This window comes from Rhinatrema bivittatum, chromosome 8 (genome assembly GCF_901001135.1).
Source record: "Rhinatrema bivittatum chromosome 8, aRhiBiv1.1, whole genome shotgun sequence".
Classification (NCBI taxonomy): Eukaryota; Metazoa; Chordata; class Amphibia; order Gymnophiona; family Rhinatrematidae; genus Rhinatrema; species Rhinatrema bivittatum.
In genome coordinates, this window is record NC_042622.1 from 175270489 (window position 1) to 175288374 (window position 17886).

At 49.2% G+C, this 17886-nt stretch overlaps 1 protein-coding gene across 5 annotated transcripts in view; it reads right to left on the reverse strand.

Moving 5' to 3' along the window:
* RNFT1 (ring finger protein, transmembrane 1) overlaps positions 1-17886 on the reverse strand; it is a 54135-nt gene that overhangs the window by 2297 nt on the left and 33952 nt on the right. The window lies entirely within an intron of this gene.

The following is a 17886-nucleotide window of genomic DNA, read 5'->3' on the forward strand; positions in this document are numbered from 1 at the left end:
CCACCACCACCCAAGCCTTCAGTTGCAATTATCCTGGAGGGGGGAGGGGATTTTCTCCTATTCTATATCCCTGTCCAACTCATTTAGCACAGCCCTCAGCTAAGGACCATTCAATCCTGGACCCTACATCTAACCACTAAGTGTCACAGTTGCATAATGACCAGCTCCCTGCCCCAGGAAGTAAATCCAGGCCTTCCACTAGCACAGGGTCAGCCCCAACTTATTTTCAATAGATGTGTCCTTGTCCCTCTAATCAGCTCCCATAGCATTCCTCCAGCTTCTCACTGCACCAGAAGCTGGATACCCTAATTAATTTTTATTTTTCTATTCAAATTTTATTAAGTAGGAAAACAAACACCATTTATAAACCATCTCAAATTCCACAGGAAAAGGTACCCCAACACAGCTTAAATTGCTCTAACTGCCAATTGACAGTAAAGGAGAAATTACTACTTACCTGAGTTTCCTTTTCTTTAATAAAAGATAGGTGAATCCAGAACCAGTGAATTATGCACCTCTTCCAGCAGATGGAAATAGAGCAAAGCCTACGTCACGGTATATAACCCCTGTCAGAGCAGATCCCTGTGAACTGGTAACTGGAGAGAAGGGTCCATCAGGAGCCTTCACAAATCTGGCACTAACAGAACCACCACCTCCGTGTGACTTTCAATCCTGCAAATCATTCTGCCCAACATGGGCCATGAGGGCAAAGTATATAGGCACTTGCCCACACCTGCATGAGGTCATTGATGCCCAAGGACTTTTGATCTTTCCTTTGACTGAGGAAGCGAGGAACCTTCACATTATGAGATATTGCCAGCAGGTCTAGAAAGGGTAGGCCCCAGCAGTCCACTATGAGCTGGAACACCTAATTTGACAATTCTCATTCTCCTGGGTCCAAACTGTCTGCTAAAGAAGTCTGCTCTTACATTGTCTTTTCCTGCAATGTAGGAGGCTGAGATCTCCTGAAGATGCATTTCCACCCATTCCATGAGGTGGGTTATTTCCTCTTGACAATTGCTGGCTCTTGGTTCCTCCCTGGCAATTTATGTAAGCCACTGTCGTTGCATTGTCAGACATTATCTGGACTGGTCAACACTGCAATTGATGGCCCCAGCTTCCAGCAGATTGATGCTCCAGCGCTCTTGCACCATCAACGCCTGACAGTGGGCCCTCCAACCCAGGAGGCTCGCATCCATCATTAGTACTAGCCCATCCAGTAATCATAGGAAAACCCCCTTCCTTAGATAGTCCACTTACAACCATCACTGCAGCTGTATGGTGATCTCCAGTGGCAGGTGAAGCCATATCAAATAGTCTTGAGACTGGACTCCAATGAACCAGCAGCATGTGTTGAAGAGGGTGCATATGCACCCTTGCCCATGGAACCACCTCTAGGGTAGCTACCAAACAGAGCACCTGTAGATAAGACCACACTCCAGGTGTATTCTGTCAATAGTCACACCTGCGCCATCAGCTTTTGAATGTGGCCCTCTGGCAGGAACACCCTGCCTTGCTACGTGACAAACTGAATACGGAGATACTCCAGGGTCTGGGCTGGCTGTAGATTGCTCTTGGCCAAGTTCACCACCCCTCCTAGTTCTTGTAGCAAGGAGATCATCTTGTATGAGACTTGAAGGCTCTCTTCCAGACTCCTGGCTCAAATCAGCCAATCTAAGTATGGGTGAACCAGAATGTCATCCTCTCTCAACACTGCCACAATCACCACCAAAATTTGGAATAACCCAAAAGACAGTGCTTGAAACTGATGTCACTCCAAAACAGAGAAACTGTTGATGCTCCAGCTGGATGGGAACATGAAGGTACGCCTCTGACAAATCCAGGAACGTCAAACTCAGACTGTACCTGCCCTTATCACTGAGTGTAAGGTTTCCATGCAAAAAAAAAAAAAAAGTCACCTGCAAATCACTGGCTCCCTTGAGATGTAGGATGGGGCAAAAGGAGCCCTCCTACATGAGCACAACAAAATAAATGGAATATTTTCTTAAGACCTGGGCACTGCAACTACAGCGCACAGGCTGAGGAATCTTGACAATGTACACTACTGCAGAGAGTTACAGGGAGACACCATGAAGACATCCTGAGGAACACTGAGAAACTCCAGAGTGTAACCATCTATCACCTCCAGCACTCACTGGTCTGGCATGATCTCAACCCATCTCAGATAAGAGGCAACCCCTTATCTCATGTTCCCAGGGGTGGGCAACATCTTCATTGAGTGGCTTGGGAGGACCCCACTCCACAAGCCTGTGTCCCTTCTAGGCTGCCTAGGACGAAAGGACTCAGACCTACCCAAAGGCAGAGTCCTCTGGGAAGCTGCTGCCCTGTAGGGTTAAAAGTATCTGAAACCCCTGGCTCAACTTGCCAAAAGAGCACAGTGTCTGCTTCTTATCCTCTGGTAACCAAGGAACCTGGGACTCACCCCACTTACTGGACATTTTTCCAGCTCACTCCCACACAAGAGTGATCCCTTAAGGGGAAATTTCATAAGATTAGACTTTGTATCGGCCGACCAATTCCTGAGCCATAGCTGACTGCTGGCCGCTATTAGCGAAGCCTCCACTCTGGCTGAAGTCGCAGCCTGCATCCGCCAAAAAAGCAGCTGCCAGTACCATCACTGCTCTGGAATTCATGTCAGATTCATCAGCTTCCTGAGAGGAAAGAAAACAAGGGCAAGCCACCAGGGAGCAACTAGAAGCTATCTGCAAATTCATTGCCATTGTGGCAAAGGCCTGCTTAAGGATGGCCTCAATTCTTCTAGCTTGTGCATCCTTCACAATGCCGCTCTCCCCTTCTACGGGGATAGTCATTAGCTTGGTGACAGCTCCTGCAAGTGCATCCACTTTCGGAAAACATAATTGCTCTTGCAGCCAGATGCAGGGGGGTACAGCCCTTCCAAGGTTTGTCCCCCTTTAAAATTAGCTTCTAGAGTACCCCATTCAAAATTCAGTCAATTCTGGAATAGCCTCCATAATAAGGAAGAAACAAGAGTTTTAACACAAAGAAATCAAAATGGGATCTTTCTTTGGCTCAGACATGGAATCAGCCCCTGGTACCCCCAGCACCTTCAGTGTCTAGGAAATCATAGCTAGTAACTCAGCTCTATGAAAAATTCAAAATAGGTGTATATGGCTCCAACCCCGGAGGAATTTCCCATCCTCCAGGGAGTAAGGATCAGCTTCATCATCCAGGACCCTAGCGGCATGACCCACAGCAGATCTAGACTAACTCAGACACTTAACAGCAGCACCAGGTAGGCGGGAACCTGCAGCCTGTGATCCTGAATTGTTAAGCTTGACCGGGGCCAATGACTGCACCTGAAGAAAGGACTGCAGTCCTTGAAAAGGCACAGAGATCCATGCCCAAACCAGGGAGCACCAGACCTGCACCCACTAAACTACTTTCCCCCACTGAAGAACCAGTTAAGGAAGCCCCAATTCCAGGTGAAACCTTTGGCCACTCTTTTTCCATTCCCGCATCATGCTGGGAAGGACCGGGCTTAGCAAAAATCAGACAGACAAGTCTCCCTGAGCCTCCAAACAGTGCTGACACAAGATAGAGGGGGAATGCCAGGGTGATATGCCCAAATAGTGCAAGCAGTACAAAGCAAAGAAGCCCAAGCGCCTTACCCTATCGGCACCATAGTCGTTTAACAGCACGCTCTAAACAGGTCTGAGAAGTGTGCACCCAGCTATGCTTGCAACAGGCACTTGTAAAAATTAGGTGCCTATTCAGATAGATGGATGCTCAAACTGGGTGCCTATGTGCCCTGAAGCACACCACTGTGCGTCCAACTAGGTACCCTTACACGCACAACTGAGTGCTCAGCTAGGTGCTCAACTAAACGCACAGCCAGGTGTGCAAGTGCAAACCGATGTACCTAAAGAGGGCAGCCTTATATGCAGAGAAGAGTTGCGTGAATGTTGCCATGGCCTACCACACAGCAAAAAAATCTAAGCCTGAGAGTGGGAACTAGCCCAGAAGGTTGCTTATCCCGCCAAGCTGCCCAATTCCCCCGGCGATGGGAACAGAGGTTAGATCAGCTCGCCAAGCCAGAGACCAGAGGGGAGAGGAATCCCTTAATTCAACGCCCCCTCTATTTCAAAATTTTTATTTTTTTTTTAACATTTTACCTGAGCTCAACCCATCCTGGCCAAGTACAGATTCAGTCTCCGGAGAGGGGGGGGGGGAGGGCATATACCTTTACTGCCAGGCTTGGTTACCTGCACCTGCTTGCGTTTTAGCTTTTTTTTTTTTTAACAGCTAAATTTATGCTGGTAAAAAACAGCTACCCGACTAAGGCACTCAGAGAAGAATTTGAAGAAATCACCTCAGGAAACTTGACTGAGGGAGAGATCAAAAGGTAGTGCCACAGGGGAGCAGGGCAATAAACTTAAAAAAAAAAAAATCTAAAAACTTAAGGCAATTCCCAGTAGGGAGACACATCCACCATCTGCTGGAGACGGAAAGTGTTGGTTCTTACCTGCTAATTTTCGTTCTTGTAGTACCACAGCTCAGTCCAGACTCCTGAGTTTGCCTCCCTGCCAGCAGATGGAGACAGAGTTTTACTGACACTGTACATAACCCAGTGTGGCACCTGCAGTCCCTCAGTACTGAACTGTACCCAAGCCACAAAGATGAGCACTAGCACAATCAAAACTCCCCCCAAACAGGAGGGAGATGACTTATAAACCAACTGGAAAACTCAGACCAAAAGATAAGGTCAACTCTTAGGGCAAAATAACCTCCTGCCAACTCTGCAGTACAACAGAACGAGTGCCTGAGTCTGCCGACCTCAACAGGCAGGTATATGGACTGATGTGTGGTACTACAGGAACAAAAAATTAGTAGGTAAGAACCAAACTTTTCCTTTCCCTGTACGTATCCAGGTCAATCCAGACTCCTAGGATGTATCTAAGCTCCCCTAGACTGGGTGGGACCTGGAGAATCCCACTCACCAAATCCCGCTAAAGCCGGAACCCCAAACATTCAAGCGATAGTGTCTTGTGACAGTGTGCAACGACTTCCACTTCTCTGCCCTGCACATTTCCTGTGGTGAAACCAGCTGAGCCCGGCCCAAGAGGCCGCCTGAGCCCACAAACCTTCAGGTACAACACGACCCTCTGAAATATCTGCAGATGCAATTGCTTCTTTAAGCCACCGAGTGATTGACACTTTAGAAGCTTGACACCCCTTCTTTGTCCTGTGGAGTGGCGCGGCACAAAGGTGATCCGACTTACGGAACTCTGACCTTCAAATACCTCAAAAAAGTGTCAGTCTTACATCCAGGCATTTAAGCTTCCAAACGAGGCTAGAGTTGTCCAAATTCAGAAAAGCCGCAAATTCCACAGTTTGATTAACGTGAAATGCCGACACCACCTTAGGCAAAAAGGATGGAACCATGCATAATGAGACTCCGGCCTCAGATACACATAAACTGATCCTGACAGGACAAAGCCTGGAGCTCTGACATTCTATGTGCTGAACAGATAGCCATAGGAACACCACTTTAAGAGTCAAATCCTTTAAAGTTGCTCTAAGTGGTTCAAAAGGAGCCTCACACAGCACTTTAAGAACCAAATTAAAGTCCTACACTGGACAAGTCTTCCTCACCATGGGCTGTAAAATCTTCACGCCCCAGAGAAAATGTACTACATCTGGGTGTCCCGACAGAATAACCCTGTATTTTTCCGAGAAGACTGCTCAGAGCTGCCATTTGCACTTTCAAAGAATTAAAGTCCAACCCCTTGACCAATCCCTCCTGAAGAAAAGAAAAATAGATACAGAAGCCTGAAGAAGTCTAACACCAAAAAGCACACACCAGGAATCAAACACCTTCCAGACCCATACATACGCCAAAGAAGTGGAAGTACACCTAGCTTGCAACAAGGTAGTAACCTCTGCTTTAGGATAGCCTTTCTTACTTAGGCACCTCCTCTCAAAAGCCAGGCTGCTAGACAAAAGCAGTCAGCCTGATCTGAAAATAATCGGTCCCTGGCAAAGAAGATTAGACAGGTGGCCAAACATCAGTGGCCCGTCTATGGCCATGTTTACAAGATCTGAAAACCAGGGGCGGCGTGACCACATCAGTGAGACCAGCACCACTTCTCCTAGATGTTTGTCTATCCTCAGCACCTTGCCTACTAGAGGCCACAGGGAAAATACATACAGCAGAATGCCCCACAGCCATGCCAGCACTAGGGCATCTATGCCCTCTGCCCTGTATTCTCTCCAATGGCTGCAAAATCGTGGTGCCTTGGCATTTGGCCTAGTCGCCAAATTCATCGGAGAGGAACCCCATCTGTTGCGGATGAGAGCCATAGCCTCCTTGGACAAGTCCCACTCTCCGGAATCCAAAATACACTTGAATGTTTTCTAACCCGGCTATGTGACACCACTATCCTCTCGAAATGTTGCTCCACCCACAGTATCAATTCTGGGCCTCCTGAGCTACTGCTAGACTCTTGGCTCCCCCATGCCTGTTAATATACGCTACCACTGTTGCATTGTCTGACAGGATCCTGACCGGTTGACCATGAATAGAGGCAGAAAGGCATGAAAGCAGACTTCACTGCTCTGGTCTTAAACCCTGATAGACCAAGAAGCTTCGTTCTTAGACTACTGACCCTGTGTTGACTGATTCTGACACACTGACCCACAGCCCGAAAGACTGGTATCGGTAAGTGACAACTATCCAGTCTAGGACTTCTAATTCCACACCCCATTCCAGATTGGCCTGAAGCAGCCATCAAACTGTTCCTGCCATGCCCCTCTAACGGAAGGAGAACCTGAAACTCTTCCGACAACTGAATCCACCGGAAGAGAAGGGCTCTCTGAAGAGATCTCATATGGGCGAATGCCCAAAGCACTAGCTCCAAGGTCGACACCATATATTCTAGGACTTGCAAGTAGTCCCATCCCATATCCTGGGCACGGCAAGCAACAGACACTGCACTTGACCCTGCAGCTTCAGAATTCTGTCCTCTGTGAGAAACTCTCCCTCGTCTCGTATCAAAAATGAGCCCCCAGATACTCCAAGACCTGGGATGGAACAAAATGGCTCTTTGGCAGATTCGCTACCCAACCTAATGACCATAACCAGTGCAAAAAACTTTCCACAACGCCTGCCGGCATAGGTCCTCCAACTTTGTTCTGAGCTAGTCATTTAAGTATGGATGGACCAGCACACCTTCCCTTCTCAAGGCCGCCGCCACCACTACCACAACTTTGGTGAACATACGTAGAGCCATTGCTAAGCCGAACAGAAGGGCAGAAAACTGAAAATGCTCCCCTAGGATCATAAACTGGAAAAATTGCTGATGATCCTGATTGAGATATGAAAATATGACTCCACCAGATCCAAGGACACCAGAAACATTCGCATGGCCACAATGACCAACCTCAGGGTCTCCATCCAAAAGTGAGGCACCCTGAGGGCTGCATTTACCATCTTCAAATCCCAAACTGGACGCAGCAACCCTACCTTTTTTTGGCAACACTGCTCCTCCCTGGGCATGGGCACTATGGCACTCAACTTCCTTAGACTTAGTACTGTTTGGCCAAGCACGAAGCAGTTCAGCAATGTGGCACAAGGGGATATTATTTTTTATTTGTTGAGTTTTATATACAGTCGTTCGGTGAAGCCATCACAACGGTTTACAAGATTCAAAAGTCTTATAGGACGAGCAAAATCTAAAGCATAGCAGTTTTACTTCCTCCAGGACCCACTGTGAGTAGTAATTTTGGTCCACTCCTCGAAAAAGAGTCAGACTCCCTCCTACCACTGGAACCGAAGAGTGGACCAGCCTCGCATCATTGTGAGAACTTAAGATGCTCCTGCATTCGCTCAGGAACTGACTCCAAGACTGAGACCTCCCAGAAAACTGTTCTAAGAGCCCTCACAACCTCTGGACTGCTGAACTCTTCTTTGATCTCAAAACTTGAACCGGGATGGAAAATAATTCTTGCTTTTTGGCTTGTCCTCCGGAAGCTTATGAACTTTGGACTCCCAAGTGTTTCATAATCTGTTCCAGGTCCTCTCCAAACAAAGTTTCCCTTTAAAGGGAAGAGCTCCTAATTGCTATTTGAACCAAACATCTGCAGACCAATTCTGCAGCCACAACAGCTGCTGAGCAGAAACCACCGACATTCATGATCCTTGAAGTCCGAATAAGTTATAAAAGGCATCTGCCCCATATGCCATAGTGGCCTCCAAACGTTCCGCTTTCTAGGCCACAGCTCCCAAAGAGACCCAATGCAGGCAAGCCCATTGTGTCAAACTGCTGCACACAACAGCCCTTATAGTTAGGGCCAACACCTCAAAGAGGCACTTAAAGTGAAGCTCCAGCTTATGATCTTGCACATCCCTCAAGGCCACTGAACACACCACTGGAATTGTTTTCTTGGTTACCGCAGAGACAGACATCCACCTTTGGAAGGGACAAGAGCTCTAGCATGTCCTCCAGCAAAGGGTATAGCTTCACTCTTAAGACTCTAGCGTATCCCATTCCTGAAGAACTAGTTTCTTCAGACTTGTGGAATGAAAAGGCCTTCGTGGACCATGCAGGCTGTCCAAAACAGGATCTGCTCCTTCTAAAATCAGAGTCCTCCTGAAGCACCTGTGGAATCAAAGGCCAAAGCTCTTCCTTGTGGAAGAGATGCACCACTCTTGGATCACCTTTGGCCATGAGAATCTCCTAATGGTCCTCCGTGATATCCTTATTGGCCCCCGAAACTGCACCTAGGACAGCCGCCCTATTCTGAGGATACCTCCGGAACCTCCCCAGGATCCTCAGAACCTCCCAGATCATCCACAGGCAGGGCAAAAAGACCTAAAGCCCTGCAAACTCAATCATGACAGACCTTCTTGGAGGAACCGGCTTCTCGGCCACAGGTTTAGTTGTAGATTGCTTCTTAGAGCTGGCCTTAACCCCCAACCCCCCCCCTCCCCCCGTAGACTTGAGTCAAATAGGCCTTGTGCATAAGAAGAACAAAGTCTGCAGAAAATGAATCCCGGTCCAGGGGAACATATTCCACTTCCTAATATTCCCGATGAAGGGGAAAATCCACAAATTCACTGTCCTCCTGGCCCGTGGAAACAGAGTGTGCCAGGGAAAGCATTTGAGGAAACCTCTCTGCACCATTGATATAGTCGTCAACCCTGCCACATGACTCAAAATGGCTGCCATTCCTGTGCTCAGTGAGAGAATGCTGCACCAGTTTTTTTGACCTGGAGGCAGTGGCTGCTTTGGAACAAGTCAGGAGTGCCTTTGAAGTGCCTTCATTATCCACAATGCACTCCTAGCAAAGGCCCTTGTGATTCAGCCAGGCCTGCAAACTTCCATGTATGCGGCAGGAACAGCTACGTGCCATACCCCTTGATGCGAGCACCGAGGAACATAAGCCAAGCCGGGAATTGGGTTGATCAGAAGACAACACTGCACAAAATGATCATAGGACAGCAAAGCAATTGGCTAAGCAAATACATTGTAACACAATCCAAAACGGAACTTAAGATCAAGGAACAAAGGCCTCCTCAAAATCCCCCACACTAAGAGCACTCGACCAAACTCAACACGTGAAAAAGCAATATCCATCGCCAGCCCTAAACTATGGAACTCAATACCAAATGGAATAAAATCAACCAAGCATTAAAACGTTAAAAAAAAAAGTTAAAAACCTGGCTGTTCACAAGAGCATACTCAAACGCAATTAAGAACTAGTAGTATTAATTAATTAACCTTCTACACAAGTTAAGTCGCTGTGATGATGTATTATGTTGCATGTTTATGTAAACCGTTATGATGGCAAAACCGAATGACGGTATACAAAACAGGCTCCTGACTTGCACACATGACTGAAAAAGCCGCTGGCTACCTCTCCAACATGCCCACTCAATTTAAATTTCTTTAAAGTTAAAAATAAATAAATAAAACAAAGAACCAGTGCTTGACAAAAAGCAATAATACTTTCCTGCTTCTGAGGATGCACTTCAGAGCTGACAGCCGGTCTTACTGCTACCTTGTGGGGGATGGGGGGAAATCTGCATCACCAGGATGTCCACCCCACAGCACTCCCGGATGAATTTGCAGAAGGGTCAAGGGGGGAGGGGGGGGGAGGGGAAGAGGGGACTATAGCTCCACCAGGACCTTGCAACCCCCTGGGAGGATAAAGACATCTTTCCGTAAATGGAGAAATTACTTACCTGAATTTCGTTTTCCTTAGTGTAGACAGATGGACTCAGGACCAATGGGTATAGTGTACTCCTGCTAGCAGTTGGAGACTGATCAGATTTCAATCTGACGTCAGCCCCTAGTACATATACCCCTGCAGGAAGTGCAGCTCTTCAGTATTCTCCTCGAAAAGCATTGTGGATATATATGTGTGACTGACTGATTGATTAACTTAATAATTTGGTTAACTTGAATAACTTCATAACTTGGTTAAATGTTCAAACTTGATTAACTTGAACTGGTTGATTGACTATTTATTTATTTATTTTATTTATTAACTTTTATTTACCGACATTCGTGCAGCACATCATGCACTATAGCTGGAGACCGCCAGTGTACTCAACCGGAAAGCATCGACACTTGGCAGGGTGGATGCCCTAGGTACTGTAAATGAAAACGTGGCTTACCCTTGAATCATTTGAAAGACTATGTGTAATGGCAGCCAAGGGTGGGATGCTGAGTCCATCTGTCTACACTAGGGAAAACGAAATTATCAGATAAGTAATTTCTCCATTTCCTAGCATGTAGCAGATGGACTCAGGACCAATGGGATGTATAAAAGCTATTCCCAAACCGGGTGGGAGGCTGCCCGTGACCCACTTAGAATTGTCCTTGCAAAGGCCATGTCCTCCCGAGCCTGAACATCCAGATGGTAGAATCTGGAGAAGGTATGGATGGAGAAACATGTCGCTGCCCTGCAGATCTCGGCAGGCGACAACATTCTAGTTTCTGCACAGGATACTGCCTGGGCTCTCGTAGATGGGCCTTGACCTGTAGAGGTGGTGGCTTGCCAGCTTCTACGTAGGCCGCCTTGATCCAGCGGGCCATGGTTGCCCGCGAGGCCGCTTCCCCTTGTCTCTTTCCACTGTGAAAGACGAAAAGGTGGTCCGTTTTTCGTACAGGTTCAGACATTTCCAGGTATCTGGATAGGAGTCTGCCGATGTTGAGGTGGCGTAGACTACGGGCTTATTCCAAATTCTTCAAGCAATCAGTCGTTGGTAGCGAGATGGTCTGGTTAAGGTGGAAGTGTGAGACCACTTTGGGGAGGAAGGAGGGAACCGTGCATAGTTGGATGGCTCCCGGGGTGAGCCTGAAGAATGGCTCATGGCAGGACAGTGCTTGTAGTTCAGAGATGCAGGGGGCTGAACGAATTGCCAGCAAGAACACAGTCTTTAAGGTTAACAGGCAGAGGGACAGTCCTTGGAGGGGTCTGAAGGCAGTTCCCACTAGGAAATCCAAAACGAGATTGAGATTCCACAGAGGTACTGGCCACTTCCTTTTAGGAAGCGTGACACGTCTGGGTGAGAGGCTATGCTGTTGCCCTCGCTCTTGGAGCCGTAGCATGACAATGCGGCCACCTGTACCTTGGAGTTTAGGGACAGTCCTTTCTGTAAGAATTCCAGGATAACAGGAACTTTAAATGAGCGTGGCTTGATGTTGTGGTCTTCTCATTAGGCTCCAAATCCTTATGTACATTAACAATGTAGAGAAATTGCGTGCTCGGAGGAGGGTGTCGATTACAGCCCCCAAGTATCTGCTCTCTCAGGCGGGCCCTCTCAAGGGCCAGACCATAAGAGAATTGAGCTGGGTCCGAGTGGAGGATTGGATCTTGTTGTAGCAGGTCCTTGTGTGGGGGCAGGGGGTTCCCTGCCAGCAGTCTTCTCATATCTGCGTACCAGGGTTTTCTTGGCCAATCTGGTGCCACCAGAAGAACTAGCCTCCTGTGTAGTATCTTGTGAATGATTGCGCCCAATAGGGGCCACGGCGGGAAGGCGTATAGTAGGGTCCCCGGTGGCCAGGTCTGTACCAGGGCATCGATCCCTTGGGACTGCAGTTCCCGCCTGCGGCTGAAGTATCTGGACACGGGCGTTGGATCTGTTTGCCAGAAGGTCCATGTCCGGTGTCCCCCACTGATTCACTATCATTTGGAAGGCTGCGGATGACAGCCTCCATTCTCCTGGGTCTAGACTTTCCCTGCTGAGGAAGTCCGCCGTGATGTTGTCTTTCCTGGCGATGTGGACGGCGGAGATCTCCTGGAGATTTGCTTCCACCCACACCATCAGGGGGTCTATTTCTAGGGACACTTGTTGGCTTCTGGTTTCCCCTCAGTTGGTTGATGTAGGCCACTGTTGTGGCGTTGTCTGACATTACTCTGACCGCACCGCACTTCTAGGCGATTGATGTTCCATCCCGCCTCTTCTGCGTTCCACTGCCCTTAGGCAGTTAACTCCTCACAGTGTGCGCCCCATCCTTGTAGACTGGCATCTGTGGTGAGTAGGGTCCAGGTTGGAGAGGATAGCCTTGATCCCCGGCTCGTGGTTTGCCTGCAGCCACCACCGTAGCTGGTTCCGGACTCTGCCCGGGAGTGATAGATGTACGGTGTAGTTCTGGGACCGTGGGCTCCACCATGATAGAAGTGAGCGCTGTAGGGGCCTCATGTGGGCTTGCGCCCATGGCACAACTTCCAGTGTGGATGCCATCAGCCCGAGGACTTGCAGGTAATACCATGCCTTGGGACGAGGATCGTTCAGCAAGGTATGTAGCCGGTTCCACAGTTTTAATCTCCTTGTGGGGGTCAGGCTTACCTTGTCTTTGGTGTCAAATCGGACTCCTAGATATTCCAGCGACTGTGAGGGCTGTAGGAAACTTTTGTTTGTGTTGACCACCCATCCTAGGCTCTCCAGTAGTTATGACTCTGCTGGTTGCTTGGTGGCTTTGCCCTGATCAGCCAATTGTCTAGGTAAAGATGGACGAGGATGCCTTCCTTCCTCAGTGTTGCTGCCACCGCTACTATTACCTTGGTGAACATCTGGGGTGCTATAGCTAACCCAAAAGGTAGTGCCCAAAACTGGTAGTGATGGTTCAGGACTTTGAAGCGTAGGTAGCACTGGTGTTCCTGATGAATTGGGATGTGTAGGTAGGCCTCTGAAAGAGCCAGGGATGTGAGAAACTCTCCTGGTTGTATCGCCTTTATTACAGATTGCAGGGTTTCCATGCAGAAGCAGGGAATCCTCAGGTGGCGGTTGACAGACTTTAGGTCCAGGATGGAATAATGTCCAGTATTTATTTCTTGTGGAGCCACCAAGGTTATGGCCTTGAGTGCCAGAAGTCTGGATAGAGTAGCTTCCACTGCCGCCCTCTTGAAGGGGTCATGGCAGGGGGACTCCACGAACTTGTCCGGAGGGGTACGTTGAAAATCCAGGTAGTACCCCTCCTGAATGATGGCTAGGACCCACTTGTCCGAGGTTCTCTCGACCCATCTGAGGTAGAATAGGGCTAGTCTGCCCCCCTATGGCTTCTTCCCTTGGATGGGTCGGCTGAATCTCATTGTGGAGTGTGGCTGGGGCCTGTACTCGAGCTGGTAGCCCTCTTGTGCTTGTTCTGAAAGGACTGGTTCTTGCCCGTAGGGCGGGGCGCTAGATAGTTGCTCCTGTAAGGATTGAATCGCTGTGAACTTCTACCCCTGGAGGACCTGGGGGAAGAGTCGCTGGTTTCTCTTAGTTTTATCCTCCGGCAGGCGTGGCACTGGGGATTCGCCCCATTTGTCGGCTAATTTCTCTCGTTCGCTGCCAAACAGGAGGGATCCTTTGAAGGGCATCCTTGTGAGGCACGTTTTGGAAGATGCGTCGGCTGACCAGCTTTGGAGCCAGAGTTGCCTTCTGGCCGCCACCGCAGATGACGCTCCTCTGGCCGCTGTATGCACTAGGTCAAAGGCAGCGTCCGCGAGGAATGATACTGCTGGTTCCATGTCTTCTCCTGGGGTGTTGTTCCTGGTTTGGGATAAGCAGGCACATGTCATCACTGTGCAGCAGGCCGCAATTTGTAGACACATAGCGGCTACGTCAAATAACTGTTTGAGGATGGATTCCAGACGCCGGTCATGTGCATCTTTGAGCGCTGCTCCTCCCTCTACTGGGATAGTGGTGTGCTTAGAGACCACGCAGACCATGGCATCAACTCTTGGGCATGCCAGAAGATCGTTGGTGGCCGGGTCCAGGGGGTACATGGCTGCCAAAGCGTGTCCCCCTTTGAATGAGGACTCAGGAGCATTCCATTCCAGGTCAATCAGCTGTTGTGCTGCTTGTAACAGAGGGAAATGGTGAGAGGTCGGACAAAGACCCTCCAGCAGGGGGTTCGGTTTAGGTTCCCCTGAAGTACCTGGGCCCGGGATAGCGAGCTCCGTCAGACATTGGGTGACCAGGTCTGGGAGCTCGTCCTTTGTGAAGAAGCGTCTCATGGTTTGTTGAGGCTCTGTCCCGGGGGAGCTCCCCCTCTTCTAGGGGCTCGACCTCCTCTTCAGAGATGTCAGTGTCCCCATAGGTGGGGCTTCTGGGTAGTGGAAGCCTGTGCCTAGGTCTTGAAGGGTCTGGGGCCTGAGGGTCCTCCAGCGGAGCCCGTGGCTGACCAGCCGGAGGTTCAGTTTGCATTTGAACAAAGGTGTGAATCCCCTTGAAGAACTCCACCCATGAGATTGATGCTGGATCAAAGCTGAGGGATCTGCTAGGTCCGGGGTACCCCAAGGAGCTAGTACGTGGCCCTGGGTGGGACTGGCCCTGAACTGGATCTCCCAGGGCCTCCCCACACTGCGTACACAGGGCTTCGGCCTCCTTGCTTTGTGCGGCTCGGATGTGGCATGCTGGGCAGAGGCCTTGAGCTTTTATCCCTGTTTCTGGTGGTGCCATGCTGTCGGCACGTACACTCTTATACGCTCTGTGCGTTCAAGATGAGCATGTGAGTTGTGCGTCCAGCCGTAGATATGCGCACAGCTCTGTGCGTGCAACTTATGCGCACAAGGTTTTATGTACGTGTAAGTCTATGTGCACAAGTGTTTTGTGCGCCTAACTCTGTTTTGTGTGCTCTGCCTGAACGGCGAAGCGAATCGGCCCAAGATGGCGACAGCAAGCACACAGGCAATATGGTGACCCCATTCGGATGGTCTCCACGTGGATAGACCCTTGGAAATAACCGGGGCCGGGCCCTGCTAGGGCGGATCAACCCGGTCGCACTGGTCCTGGCCGGTGGCCTGTACTTCTCCTCGATCCTCTGAGACCAGATTAAAGCAGAAGATTTCTACCTTACCTTGTCTTCGGCGCTTCCCGGTTTCATCCCGGGTGGTCTCCGGCTGCGGGGAAGAGGGCAAATACCTTCACTGCCGCGCTCGAGGGTGCACCCGCTGCCTCTCAACCACGCCCGAGGATCGGGGGCTAGGTCCTTGCCGCGATGCGGCCACCGGACAGAGGCTTACCTCCGAGGGACCACGGAAATCACCACTGGAATCTCAACTGGGGGAGGGACCCAAGGGTATCACCACAGGAGAGCGGGGCTCGTCTTCAGGTGGGTTTCTCCTTTAAAATTTGGTTTTCTTCTTTGAATTTGGTTCTAACGCTGTGAGAGCTTGCAGATAGTCCCTAACTGCTATGGAGACAGAAAATACTGAAGAGCTGCACTTCCTGCAGGGGTATATGTACCAGGGGCTGATGTCAGATTTCAATCTGATCTGTCTCCAACTGCTAGCAGGAGTACACTATACCCATTGGTCCTGAGTCCATCTGCTACATGCTAGGAAATTATACACACACACACCGTGAAATCAGCTTTTGTCTATCTCTATCTGCTGGTAGAGCTGCATAACCCACTGGCTCTGGATTCACTTATCCAAATGCTAAGAAAGCTTGAATTTTTCTTTTGTTTAAAATCTTTGCCACCTTCCTTCCCTGACCAAAGCTTTGTACAAAGCCATACAAAACACCACCTAGCATATTTGTTAGTTTCATGTATATTGTTTTAAACACAAAAATTTACCACTTAAAAGCAGATCGATCTTCCCTATCTTTAACCTTTCCACACCTTGGAAAAACGTAAGGCCTGACCTCCAACTGAAGGTCAAATAATCTGATTCCAGCCGGAGTACCGTATTTTTCGCTCCATAAGACGCACTTTTTTTCCCCCAAAGGTGGGGGGAAAATGTATGTGCGTCTTATGGAGCGAATATAAAAAAAAAACCAAACAAAAATCTAACAAACACCCCCCCCCCCCCGACCCCCCCAAGACCTGCCGACTTAATTTCCTACCACCCCCCCCCCCCCCAAGACCTGACAAATTAATTTCCTGCAACCCCCCACCCTCCTGACCCCCCCCAAGACCTGCCAAACGTCCCTGGTGGTCCAGCGGGGGTCCGGGAATGATCTCCTGGGCGTGGGCCGTCGGCTGCCAGTAAACAAAATGGCGCCGACGGCCCTATGCCCTCACTATGTCACTGAGACCGACCGCTGCTATTGGTCTGTCTCAGTGACATAGTGAGGGCATAGGGCCGTCGGCGCCATTTTGTTTACTGGCAGCCGACGGCCCTATGCCCTCACTATGTCACTGAGACAGATCGCTGCTATTGGTCGGTCTCAGTGACATAGTGAGGGCATAGGGCCGTCGGCTGCCAGTAAACAAAATGGCGCCGACGGCCCTATGCCCTCACTATGTCACTGAGACCGACCAATAGCAGCGGTCGGTCTCAGTGACATAGTGAGGGCATAGGGCCGTCGGCGCCATTTTGTTTACTGGCAGCCAACGGCTCACGCCCAGGAGATCGTTCCCGGACCGCTCCTGGACCCCCGCTGGACCACCAGGGACGTTTGGCAGGTCTTGGGGGGGTCAGGAGGGTGGGGGGTTGCAGGAAATTAATTCGGCAGGTCTTGGGGGGGTCAGGGGGGTGGAGGTTGTTAATTTAAAGGGTTGGGATGGGGGGGGTTTGGGGGTTCCCACAGAAAGAAAAGTTTTCTGATCTGGGGAGTGGACCGAAATGGCCCTCCCCAGACCCGAAAACAAAATGGGGAGAAAAAAAAAAAACTATGCACTCCCCTAATTTGCTCCATAAGACGCCCAGACGCAGAGCCGGTTTAGCACAATTTTTTTTTTTTAAATTTTCCCCCTCTGAATCCTAGGTGCGTCTTATGGTCAGGTGCGTCTTATGGAGCGAAAAATACGGTAATTTCTTCCATAATTAAAAAGGGTTTAGACCTCAACCTTGCTTTGCGTACAACCTTAACTAAAAGGGCTTTAGGAATAGCTCATGGGAAGGCCAAAATTTTAAGCTGGACCCAGACCTACTGGCTGTTTCTGCACTGTTTTTGAGCATATGAATGTTGGAAATTTATTTTATTTACATCTTTTTACTATACTGACGTTCAGGACGAAAAGTCTTGTCACACCAGTTTACATCAAACCAAAACCTGGGAAGTTACATAACAAGTTTGCATCTAACCAGGTCTGGGGAAGATTACAACTAACAAGGGGTAGTCAAGGAAATGGCACTCCTTCACCGATGTCCAGTATTGTCTAGGCTGAAGAATGCTGTAGACTAGAGGCTTGTATTATAGCAAATTTAAGTTCAAAATGAACCATACAAAGGATTAAAAAAAAAAAAAACAAAAAACTGATTCTCATCAGCAAAGCTGGGAGGTGACAGGGAAAAGTGATTTGAAACTGGTTTCAAATGAACAAAGAAGACTAAAAAGGTGAACATGGAGTACACAATTTCCAGAGGGGTGTGTGAGAGGCAGATGCTGCATGTGGATGAAAGACTTGAGTGAGAGGGAGGTGGGCAGGTGAAGGGGTTGGGGGGAGGGATGTATTTGAGAGA